At 30.2% G+C, this 14,145-nt stretch overlaps 1 non-coding gene across 1 annotated transcript; it reads right to left on the bottom strand.

The window, feature by feature from the left end:
* Nucleotides 1–2,841: 2,841 nt before the first annotated feature.
* Smp_tRNA_01905_Pseudo_TTG.1.1 lies at nucleotides 2,842–2,913 on the bottom strand. Its single transcript has one exon. It is a non-coding gene (tRNA).
* Between the last annotated feature and the right edge of the window lie 11,232 nt (nucleotides 2,914–14,145).

Here is a 14,145-nt window from a genome sequence, read left to right as displayed (position 1 = left end):
TAATTGAAATATGAACTGTAGAGAATTATACTTTGAAGTTATATTGGATAGTGATTAACTCTGAAATCCAAAATGAGAGTTTCATCTTATTTGTGATTTGTCAGATGGATGCACTTAAACTTTCGTGTTAAGTTTTACGCAGGGACTCGAACCCCGAGCCTTTCGCCTAAAAACTTCAATATGTTATTCTTTTACCTACTGAGTTTAGAGAGTCACTAACTTGTGAAGTGTGAGCTAGTCTTAAATTAGACAAAGCCTATGTTATGGATTTTACTGATAATAATTATCTAATTCTTCTTTAAAATGCTTGTGATTAAATGCTAATATTGAGTCTAAGAATTTGAAGTCCTTGACTTTAAAAATAGGATACTGTTATTCCTATATAGATGAATTAACTTTTGGAATGTTTTATGAAAATTAAATTTTCACAGACTAGAGAAGTAATATATGGATCTGTATCCTGATTAAATCATTTCTGAAGAATCTGTTTAGTACAGTACTTTTTCCGAGTTATGCATGGTAATCATCATGAGGTTAATAGTTAACTATAGTTTGGTGAAGATTTAACATAAGAACAGCTGAGAGTTACACAAATGGGACAAAGCACTTATTCAACACCCTATGGTTGTCCCTAGTTCTCTTTATGATGGCAGCTTGGTTTGAAAAGTGAATAAGAACTTTTTACTCAATATTTTGTTATTGAAATGCTCATTTGCAAATTTTACAGATCGGCTAGTTTCATTTACTTAATTTTTATCCCACGAAACTTAAGTGAATAGTATGTGTTTGTGATCTTTTGACAAATTCACAGATGAACATTTATTGATATCTCTTTACCGTTGAGTTATATATATATATAATCAAAGTAAAAACCAATTAATGATAATTCAAGGTAAATTTGGCACACGGTAATCTTAAATTTCAAGTAATAGAATCCAATAAACATAATAAAATCCACTGCTAACGGTAATCAACAGTCATTGAACATGGCTCATGGTTTTTAGTAGCTGGTTGATTGATGTCAGTCCGTGATAAAAATAATATTGATATAAAACTGTTAAAAGGAACGTAGATTTCGATCCCCTCTAATTTTTGATAAGATTTTGATTTTATAAATAACTTACATAACCATTGATATGACCTTTCTCATGTATGTCGACCACATAGTGTCACCAAAGTAAATGTTAAAAGAACACTTAAAACACATTTATATATGACGTTACATCACGTAGCAAATTATTTAATGAGTGATATTAAAAGTATATGATCCTACATTACACTTAAAACACTAAATTAATATTTTGAAACTACAGAACAAGCATCTTTTGACCTTTAAATAGTTTCTAAGTCTCAAACTTTGTTTAAACTCCAATTAATATGTACAAATCTGACTGATAAAGTAATGTAATATGAAGTAGATAAGGCCTGAATAAATTGAAAGGATAATATGATTTAAGTAAAGATAAGTAGTGGTTAGTAGTAGAATTCTGAACCTGTTTTTTGTTTTCTTCCAGACATTTTAGCTGGATGTATCTATACTCTGCTGTTGATACCCACCCCGGGACTCGGACCTAGTACGTTTCTCTTCAAATCCCTAAGTGAACATTAACACTGGGATGAATCGTACATATAGTTGATGAATCCTGCATAGGACGTAAGATTCGTTGTGGATTCCACTGCTAGCTGCTATCAATCTTAACTTAAGTACTTGTGACTTCATGAAAACATTCAGGCAATCAGCTCAGGATGTATGTATACTAGCAAAGACTGGTTAAAAGTCACTTATTAACATCTAAAAAGGGAAGATTTAAACGCCTACATATAAGTAATAATAATGTGGTCTGCCAAAAAATTCGAATAAACACTGTAATACGAAAAAAGTACAGTAGAAAAACAATAATATAGTTTTGAGTACAAAATTTATTGGACTTGAACACTTTGAAATGTTATTCCATTTCAGTGTTACTACGTTCATACTACATTATATTATTGATAAACTGATGCTAAATTTTCAGCTTACAATTACAAAGTTCAGTTTGAAATATATTTAATGATATTTTATGCTTGTGTAAGATGTATAAGATGCTCAGCTTGATATATATAGAGTATTAAAATAGGTTACCTATCGAATGATGAATACATTCTTGATTTTCCACGTGTATAACAAAATGTATATACATATACATGTATTTTCTTATCATGTTGCATGAACTATGGTAATCATAGAAAATATTTAAATCACTTTGAAACATATAATACGTTAAATAATATATCGTACCACTCTATAAGAATGTAGAGATATAATACTGGAAGTATGTGGTAAACACGGCAAGAACTATAGGATCTAAAGAAATAAAGTGGTTTTTAAAATTCCGTTTTGATGTTTTACATTAATTAGTTGATAGTCTATACAGAATACGGTTTGTGAAACTTCAGTTAATGTAGTGGATATAGAGTTTTGAAATCGAATAAAGAATATAGAGAGTATAATACATAAAGAGTAAGATTGTACGATAAAACTGAGATTATTGTTTGGATATATAAATATACATATGAAAAATCTAATCATGCAACAAGAGATATCAGTAAGTTATCAGATAACTAACTAACACAAGATAAAATTAACTCAGATAGAGGGGAAAATCAAGGAATCGATAAGTACAAGATTAGCTATGAGAGCTCCTTTCACCAAGAAGCGAAAAAATTCCATTCTCCATAAACAGCTTTGGCATCACGAGCATTATAAGCAAGAATGGATAATGGCTAGCAGTGGAATCCAGGACGCGCGTTTCGTCATATTTGGGACTCGTCAGCTGGATGTACCTGCATCTCAGAGTTGATGTTCACTCTGGGACTCGAACCCAGGACTTTTTGCTTCAAACGTCATCACGTTATCCACTCAGCTATTGAATCCTGATAGCTACTTGCTTGTGCAATGGGGTGAAGTTTAAATTTACTTGGTATTGTTGTTTGTATCTTCCCATTGACGTTTAGGACTGTAACTGGTCAGTCTCTTATTGGCCATATGTGCTCCAGTTATTTAATATCAATAGAGTATGATTAAATAAGTAAACGTAATTGTCTTAGTTACTGTAAAGACTAGGAATTGAAGTGAATTATTTATAATTTGCAAATGTTACTTTCGTTATTTTTATTCGGCTCAGAATTTTCAGGAGCACCGTAATTATGATGAATATTACTCATTTGAACGACAATAAGTCCAGAACGAAACTCTTTTCATTTTAAAAAAATCTGATCAGGTATCGTTAAAACAATAGAAAAAATCCCATTATGAAATTACTATTTTCTGTTTACATCATTATTTACTCTATTGTTATTTGTTCACAGGAACGGAACCCAATCAATCAGAATTATTGATTAACAATAATTAATTTTCTGATTATAAATAAATTTTTGTTTAGTAATTTATTTTCTCAAGTGAAATGAAAATGTTATTCAATCAATTTATAAAATAACAATTTAGCTAAACTATTATCTTAAATTCATTAAATAATAAGAACTTGAGAAATTCACCCTAACTCAATCGGAACAACAGTAGGTATAAACGATGTATTATTTAAATACCTCGGAAAGTACCTCTCTTTAACTTAGTTTTTAAAAACACTTTGATAAAAAAATCTATTCAGCAAAGTATTAACCATCTATCACAATGATCCTAATTGTTTGTATTACATCAAGGTAATCTATAGGTTAAACTTCATCATACTGTGGTGTGGTCTATTTATATCCATATAAGTAGTATATGGTGATGGTCAGACATAGAATGTATTTTGACAGAAGATCGGTGAGGAAAGAACAGAAATGAAGCGCAATCGGTACAAAAATGCATGAACAATGAAATCAGAGAAGGCGTACTGATATTTGCAAAAGGAACAATTGATAGTTATTTTGCAAATTAACTGTTGACTGTATGGTTATCAGAATTTAGTGAAATAGTCTGTAATTCGGGCTTAAATATATTCGATTATCCCCACTCATGTTTTCTTCACTACAATACCATCAAATTAATTAAATTTGGAATAACAAGTTTGAGCAGTTTTATTAAAATGTAATACTAAATAATACTTCTTTACTAAGTGATTTTCTAAAAGAAATCTTTGAAAAGGTTATAATAAGAATATCCATTTGATCAATAATGAATTGGTCAATCTATCCTTTGAAAAAATGAGAGATGAATACATTCAAAATCAAGCACTTTATATATGGTGGATGAGAAAAACCGCTTAACATCTGAAGTTTTTAATTGAATAAGGATGGTAATTACCGACTGCCAACACATTAATAAAACAAGTTTTGACTATTTATAGTTTGAATAAATATTAAAGAGATATGTTTATTGCAATATCCTCTTAACGTTGTTGAGAACTCTGTATTGGAACAAAATGGTACTATTGTAACGAATACTATTAAATACTATAGTGTATACGTCATATTCTTAGCTTGATATTTTCCAACTCTTTTAGCTTTTAAACAGTTATATTTTTAATAGTTGAGATCATGAATTAATTGAAGCTAGACCACCATGGAAAACCTGGAAGCACTGGACGGCTGTTTCGTCTTATTGTGGGACTCTTCAGCAGTGCGCATACACGATCCCGCATCGCGAGATTAAATCAAATTCAATTTTATTTATAATAATATTCGATTGATATTTCTTTTTTTTTTAATGTTTTCTAACAACAAACATCATTTCATTATTTATAATACTTTAGGGTTTCAATGTGAGTGGGAAAAGGAGGGGAAATATGAGAAAACAAAACATGTTTACTGTTTCACTAATAAATAAGAATGCTCTTTTATAAAATTAAATAGTACACGCACATATACATACTACTTTGCACTTAATTAATCAGTAATCATTTGTAGTATTGTTAACCTACTGTAATATATGTTGACACTAATAAAAAATAACTTTAGTACAACCAATAACAAAAATCTTAATAAATTTGAATCCATTCAATTAGGATAAAGTAATTCACGTGTTACTCAAATTGTAATGATAATATACTAATAGTTCACGTGATTTTTAATAAGGTAACAATTTGTGAAAACTATAATGATAACAACAACAAAAAAAAGCAAGTACTTATTATTTTCAATTATCGATATAAGATTGTAAAGATTGTTAAGTTTTGACTGAGATCATAAATGGAATAAATATTATATTATTGTCAAGGTTACAGAAGTTTTCTTTTTTTAAAAAAAAAATTATTAATTCTCATAGCAACGGTATAAATCATGATAATATTTAATGTACTTCTGCGTTAAAATAAAGATGAGAAGCAAAAGGTAATTAAAAATTGAATAAATAGTAATATATCATTCAATAAAATAATGACAAACTATAAGTAGAATAAAATGAATATTTAATTATGGATAATAATGTTTGACAGTCAGTCACAACGTAGAACTTCATACGTACGTACATCAGTTCGAGTTGCCATACCACATTAGCACAGAGATGCAATTGTCGATTCAAATCCTATAGTGGTAGAAGTAGTAAGAGTATAAACAGTAATGCGAAAGATTAGGGTTTGAAGATGTTATTGAAGGAGTATAATCCAGAGAAATAAATTTGGCAAGAGAAAAAAGATAGAGACATGAAGAATTCAGAAGATTAGAATTTGGGAAAACACAAAGTGTGGATGCACTTTCGCCATTGTAAACGATTTTAAACCATGTCACTCAAGGTCTCTAACCATCGATTGCTATCATCTCGCGGATCCCAACCAGATAGTCTACAATTACCAACATGACTCAGTCCACTTGTCAGAGACTTCATGGATTTGTGCCACATTTTGGTCTGGCCGTCCTTAGCTTTCTTCCAGCCTACTCCTACACCACAATTCACTGCACGTCGGGGCAGTCGGTGGTTGGGCATAATGTTTGAATATCCCTAACATTTGTTCGTTTGCTCAATTATGTTTGTATGAGTATACTGAACGAGAACACAAGTGGGGACAATCGAATGTATTGGACCACAACATTACAGAACATCTTAGTCAAATCTGAGAACCATATAGTGAATACTTAATTTGTAAAATATCACTTAATTGTCTCAAACTTGACTGTTCCTTTCGCAAATATCAGTCAATCGTCTCAAACTTCATTGTTCCTCCATTATCATACCAACTGCTTTCTGTTCCTATTCTTTTCTTCTCGATCTTTTGCTTCCAGACATTCTAATCCTGACTATCGTTATATACTACTCATGTCAATATAAGTAGCAAACACCACATGACGACTTCTCTGTTAGTATATGAACAATTAAATTGAAATTTGAATATCTATCTATCTATTCAAAATGATTTAAATTAATTTAATTTTTTTTCTCTTTAAACAAAATCTTAATTCTAATTAATTCAAATGTAAATGAAATAACAATGAGTTATTTATTTTACTACCTTTTTTTCAATCCATGTTTATGAATTACATTTGAAAATGTAATTTTGAAATATAAATTTTATAGAAAGGTGAAGCTACTTACTAGACATGATTCGAATATTAAGGTAGAGTTATGAATGCAATGATATGAATGTTTATTTAATTAAATGTTTTATGCACATTCGGTTACTGTTATAAAGAAAAAAAAGACAGAAGGGGTTTTGTGGAGATTTAGTATTTACATAGTTGAGATCATGAGTGAATTGAAGCTAGACCACCGTGGAGAACCTGGAAGCACTGAACGGCCCTTTCGTCCTATTATGGGACTCCTCAGCAGTGTGCATATACGGTCCCGCCTCGCAAGATTCGAACCCAGGACCTACCAGTCTCGCGCGCAAGCACTTAACCGATAGACCACTGAACCGGCATCCAAAGGTGTTAATGTCTAACTTCAACCGAGACTGGTAGGCCCTGGGTTCGAATCTCGTGGATGCGCACTGATAGGGAGTCCCATAATAAGACGAAACGACCGTCCAGTGCTTCCAGATTTTCCATGGTGATCTAGCTTCAATTGGCTCACGCTTTTAACTATGAAAAAAAGACAGTTTACTGTCGTAGTTGTCTGAGTTGAATCTTTCTTTGAAATACCTAATTTGAAGGATGAGATAATGGTGTTTATACTGATATGTAATACTTATCATTATTCAAGAAGATTGTTTGTTAGAAGTATAAGGGTTATCACGAAACATTTTTTTCCTACTTATATGGAATATTGTTGTTAGCATTTTTAAATACCCAATGATAATTTGAGATGGTTTATCGGTATTTCATTCCTACCATTAACTGATATCTTTCTGGTCATAACTTTTAACTAAGACATTAAGATTATATTTCTTTGGTTTAAGCGTAAAATAATCACTGAGAAATATGAAGACTGTAGGTTCGACTTGAAGTGAGATGTTTGGGGAGTATTATTGAGAAGTTATAAACTGTAGAAACGTAACTGTCAAATGCTTCGGGTTTGTAAATGAATCTTAGAAAATATCATGGATAGTTTGTAAAAGTTTTCTAAACAATATATAGTGTAGAGACGTTAAGTTCACTTTGTGAAGAAGACTTCTTTAGGAATAACTGAGCTTTGAAAGGCTTTATAAGTATATAGAACTTATTACTCATTTAATGGACAATTTTAAATACGGTAATTATTTACTTCCCAGTGGTTGGATAAATAAAAATTTATTCAAATATATTTATATCAACGTTGTTTGATTGATCAATCAACATTCTGTTCATGACTAATGGCAAGATAAAGCTAAACATGTTTGTTTTAATATAAGCAGTAATACGTAACGCACTATATGGCAGAAGGTTTTGTTCGGTTTGTATGTTTAACCTTAGCAGCATCTAGGATAAAAAGCTCTTCATTTTCTGAGATAAACTAGGTTAAATAATGAGCAGGATAAAGGTATCATTAAGTATGTGAAGCTTATTAAGACTTGTTGAGAATGGTTGTAATTATTAATTGATTACTCAAAATCTCAATAAAAAATAACATCAGCAACAAGTTGTTGATGACGTACGACTGAAAATTAAAGATCTATGGACAGCTATTTCTATATTTCACACCTCAGTATTGTGTATGCATGATTCCTCAAGAGTTTGTTCAAACGTATAGGACCTTTAGGTCTCGTAGTAGGAGCTTAACCCCTTGAATATTCTATTAAATATTATTTTCGAATATACCGTGCCTTGAATTTGACATATATAATTTGGAAAAAAACATTTCGTTGCATAATTAAAACATAAAAGAAACTAATTATTATGAGATCACTTGACAATATTTATTTTCTTTCTATAGAAACGTGGTAAGCAATCATTTTATTTTTTTGTTACCAAGCTATCATTCAATATATATTTGTCCTCATATTAATTCATCTATCCTTATGTATATATACAAATACTGTAGTGAACATAATTTACTATGCAATAAATAAGGTAATAAATGAACCATTCCAAAAAAAACGTTCGGTAGACTAATAATAAAGTACTCTTTTATGTAATAAAATATTATGGTGCAATTTCATAAGTGGATAAATCAAGGTCATTGTAAATGACAAACTAATAAAAAAACAATGAATTAAATGGTATGAGTGTATTATAATGTAAACTATTAATAAATGGTGCTATTTGAAAGGATAATCTTTTCAAAGCGGTTATAATTCAGAATGTTTGTAACTAATGTACTTAGGTTGATTCACTTGATAATGTTTGCTCGTATCTTCTTATTGTAGTTTAGGACTGCAATTGATCAGTCTCTTGTTGGTATATTTTCATCCTGCCGCGATATTGCCTTAAGTCACAGGCTTTATAAGCAAAGATGGATAGTGGTTAGCAGTGGAATCCAGGACTCGCATTTTGTTTCTAGGTTTACCTAAATGTACGGCTTCGTCGATATTTGTTGATTAAGGTGAATGGAGTTTAATTCACTTGTTTATTTTGATTGATTTGAATTGTTTGCTTTGTTCTATATGGTATTTGTTGCATAGCTTGTTGACACTTCAATATTATGAATTTTTTGACAAGTAGTAATTTAAAAAACTAATATTTGAACGAAGAATATTCTTTTCGATAAATTCTCTTCAGGTTCTACAATTATATATCCAAATTGATAATCCGAAAAAATGGCCAGGTTAAAGGTAAAGTACATCGTTTAAAGCATGTAGATTTAGGATTGTCAAACCAAATAGAATAAAATTGTTAATGTTGATATGACTCTCATATAGAATGTTAACTTGAATCTGTATATATGTTAAGTGAAAATTTGAGATCTGTGATCGGAATAAATATGGGTCAGATAGGGTGAGAGAGATATAATAGTGCAATTACAATTGGATCGAATGGAAGACTAAATTGTGTGAAAAATTAGTAAGACGTAATAAGGAGGGATGAATGCGAAGTGAAGGAATCATGTATTGAGGAGATTATTAATGGTGTTTAACCAATAATAATAATAATAATAATAATACAAAGATTTGTGAATAAAGATAAGAGAGACGATTACATTTGACTACGAAAGGTCGTAGGTACATAGTCAAATTAGGTCATCCAATAGTTAAGATTACTATTGATTAATTGGCCTTGTGGTTGGCCAAGGGAGGAGCAAGGGTTGAAGATATTCCTTCTGTACGCTTAGATCCTGTAATTTTCTGTACCAAAGTAATTTCTCAAACTAATTTCTCCCCATTGTGTGTTCAAGCTGTAGGTATTCGAAAAACAAAGAAATATATATTTCATCATTCATTCTGTTTTTATGTAGATTTAATGTTACAACTGTAAATTATGTAACTCAAATAAAGTCACATTGTGATATAAAAAAAACATCACCTCAGAGACCGATGAACCCTTGCCACAAAAATGTCTTAACCGCATGTCAAATAAAAAGTTACTTTGAGTTATAATTAAAAAAAACCATGATCAATGATAAATCACAAAATGAGGGAAATTGAAATAATATCCTACACTCCTCAAGACATGTGGATAATGAACTCAATACTTCATATAGCCGTCTTTACTGGCTGGTCAGCATTTTTAAGCTATGGTGAACAAACTGTTCATTACTTTCCATTTTTATTAATTTTCTATGCTGTTTTATGATGAAAGCCCATTTATAAGATTTTTAAAGTGAAAAGTAAGATCTATAATGTGAATCAAAGAATTCGATTTTTCAGCCATATGCTATTTTTTACTTATGTAAGTTTATTTATCACTAATTGAATTCTAAAGACTGGAAACTTTAACATACTAACAAATCAATATCACTTTGTATGATAACTACACTCAAGACTCATTGTTATCCAAGAATCTATATTAAGTAATTAAAATGCAAATTAATGTGAACATATATATATATCAAAATCTATGAAAATACTTCACTTATATAACGGTATTACGGTCTGATTTATTGATTGTCAGTTTATACTCATACCTTCACTTTCAAAAGTCTTTATGAATGAAATTTGACAAGATCTTAGTGAATGTATTACCTTGTTTATTATTAGAAAATCTGATAATCTTGAATAGATCTATATTTTTAGTATTCTCAAATGATATTTTCTGTCTAACCATATATAATGAAATGACTATCCAATGTTTTCTTATGTCAGTGATTGTTTAATTAGGGTTATTTAATCATATAAGCTGTGAAATTTATTATTCATTCTCTTAGTTCAAATTTCATTATTTACATTGAAAGGTAAATCATACTTTACTGTATGACAACTGATGAAGTTTTCATATTTTTCCATTGACAGGGTTTTATTCTGTCTTTATTTTCTGTCTCATGTTTTGGAAAGAAACACTTTGTCGTATCCACATACCCCTTTTTAAGATAAATTTTTACTCAATGAATTCAGAATAAATTTTAATAAATCAATACAAAAAAGTATTTTATCTTCCATTACATGTAACTTGTTTTCCTTTCCGTTTGGTTTTTAAATTCTAGTAAATATCTGTTTGCATTAATCAACCTTCCTATTCTAATATCCGTAAGATACATGTACTGTACAATGAAATAGAAGTACATTAGTATTTCCGTTAATTTAAGTTTGTATGCTTGTTTAATACGTACATCATCACTTAAATATATGTACATATACATAGAAGTTATCTATAATATAAATTAGCATAATTCACAAGTATATTCGTTTCTTGTACGCGTGTCACATCGATTACAGTATATACATGGTTTATCATAGTATGAATACTGCTTCCCCAGTATATGTGTGCTAATATCTTTACAGAATATACATATATAATTGTACATGTATATATCATTCTATACACAGAAATGAAGTTCTTTAATTTACGTAAAATAAGAAAAAAATAAACACTTTGATTGAACAAAATAAAATGAATAAATTAAATATTTTTCAAAATTGAAGTTTCTTATATATTTAAATCTAATTTAAATACATAGTTTATCATTATTACGACATGGATATATCTTTCTTTCTTTTTTTTAAAGATAAAGGCGGTGAATTTAAGCTAGATGAAATGAATATTCACCAAATCTTACTTACTTACTTACGCCTGTTACCCCTCGTGGAGGAGCATAGGCCGCTCACCAGTATTCTCTATCCAACTCTGTCCTGGGCAATCCTTTCCAGTTAACATTCATCCTTTTCATGTCTGCTTCTATTTCCCGGCGTAATGTGTACTCTGGCCTACCTCTTTTCCACTTCCCTTCCGGATTCCAAGTTAGGGCTTGCTTCAAGATGCAGTTCGGTGATATCTTCAATGTAAGTCCCATCCACCACTTCCAACGTCTTTTCCTAATTTCCTCTTCAGCTGGAAGCTGGTTTGTCCTGTCCCATAAAACGCTGTTGCTATCGACCAAATCTAGATATAGCTAAAATTAAAAATGTACATCACTGCAAGGATTGTGTTTGTATTTTTGTTTATTTATTATTTTTAGTCATATATGAATACAATAGATAAACAGTAATCTGATTTTTCGTAATAAAATCTAAACGAAATATTTCTTTAAAAATGTGTAAAATTCAAATTTTTGAGAAAAACATGAGAAAAAAACAACCTTCATTGAATTTGTTTTAGTAGTTAAGATCATGTTTCACCTTGTTTAACTAAATCAGACATACTGAGAAAAAAAACATTGAATTCAATCTTGAATAATAAAATGAAATTGAATATCTAACAAGAAATTACAATGAAATAGATTGATATGAGTTAGTGTGATTGTGAATTTATTTTCCAGTCTACTTTTGATTTCATTTGAAGTTATATTCATAATCATGTTGAAAATTCCAAGTCATAATCATAAGTATGGTCTGCAAGAGGATGATTTCAAATTAGCTTTCAGGAGATGTAGATACCTTTGAAACTCTTTACGACATGTGCTTGCGGCATGACACCGGATAACATAGAACAATCGACGCCATTCAGAAGATTGTATACGTATAAAAGGGATTGTTAAAAGTAATGTCAGCTAAAAATGCGGGAGGAGAAATCTGTTGGATAATATATATGAAATTTGTACTAGTGATTGACTTCAAAATGGATTTCATGGTACCGTGATGAGAAGTATGATATATTAAGTCGTTCAAATGAGGAATGAGATACTCACTGAAAAAAACTTGATAAGATTTACAAGCTTTAATGAATCAGTTGGATTTTAAAATTTTTAATTAATATGTTATGGAGAAGTGACTAGTTATCAGATTGTTCCAACCAGCAAAACCTGAAGATTCATTATATGACAGAAATCTTATTCGTGATTGTTCAATGGATTGAAATAGCTGTACAATGTAATATTTGTCTCTTGAAAGTGCTGTAACCAATGTTGATTCGTGTTATAAACTATCTTTAAATTTGTTGAAGTGTCAGAAGCATATGTGATGATAAGTTATAACATTATCTTACTGTTATAAATTTAAAAAAGAAGGCCGCATGCAGATTGGTTGTATTTTTATGCCTGACTTTTTATCACGTGATTTATCCACCAATTGGAATAGGACTTGTCTAATCTTAGCACTGTGCCAAAACAATAACGTTCGACCGATATGATCAGTTTAGCGTCCTTATTGATCCTTTGTCCGCCTAGCCCTTCCAATCGGGTCCAGAACTCCAATTACAGCTTCTGCTATGAGAATCATTTATTTCAAGTATACTTGGTTTATATACCAGACACATAGACCGCATCACACCATAAAGTAGATAATAATATTTGTACAAGATCAAGCCAAATGTAGCTGTGAACGTGGGAGACAGTCATCAATAAAGTGAGTATAGTTTAGGAACAGTAATTCGCATAATAATAATCCATAGGTCAAAATGAAGCTTATAATAATATGAATATAGATATACATAATCTAATCATTCAATAGTCAAACATCAAGAATATATGTAGAATAATTGTCCATTAATATAACCCGGAATTTACCCGCACTTTAGTCTTCATTGGGATATATCAATTACGTAAAAAGGTTTTAGAAACCAAAGAAAATATAAAGAGTTCCTGTTTACTATATTTTATCAGCGTTTGAGAATTTTCTTTTTATCAGAATGGAGGTTTATGGATATTGTAGTAATTTTTAATAGTTGAATTCATGAGTCCAGCGAAGCTAGACAACCATGGAAAACCTGGAAGCATTGGACAAACTTTAAGATTTTACTCCTAATTGTTTAACATGAATTTGGAATCATTAACTTATTAAATAAATTAATGAACCAATAGTAATCAGCATGATCGACTTTCCAGAAATCAATAAACCGACGTCACAATATTTACTGGTGACAATTTAATCAAATTTATCCAGTGTGTTTTGGTTTCACCGACTGTATTTAAAGGTTTTTTTTTACATTTATTGATTATTTTGGATTTCGATAATCAGACAAAGAAATACGTCAGTTTGTCGTATTTGTTACAATTCAGTTAAATGCATCTGAATTCACACTGTTAAATAAAACCGGTATTCATCTCTTTGAACATTGACGAGTTATTTACGAATCTACTTGGCTAATATAACTGTATCTTTATTTATTTAACTAACACATTAGTAACCACTTTGATAATCTTTGAATATCTTAATAATGGTTAGCTTGAAATTGTCATTTTTAAAGACTACGTGAACTTGATAGATTTCTTCCCATAGGTTTTATTTTATTTGACCGTAAATTTGCTTTACGACTGTTTAACGGTCAGATCATTTTACGGATGATAAA

The sequence above is a fragment of the Schistosoma mansoni genome, chromosome 4, assembly GCF_000237925.1.
Source record: "Schistosoma mansoni strain Puerto Rico chromosome 4, complete genome".
NCBI lineage: Eukaryota > Metazoa > Platyhelminthes > Trematoda > Strigeidida > Schistosomatidae > Schistosoma > Schistosoma mansoni.
Note: the sequence above shows the minus strand (reverse complement) of the source record. Positions and strands in the feature narration are given on the sequence as shown.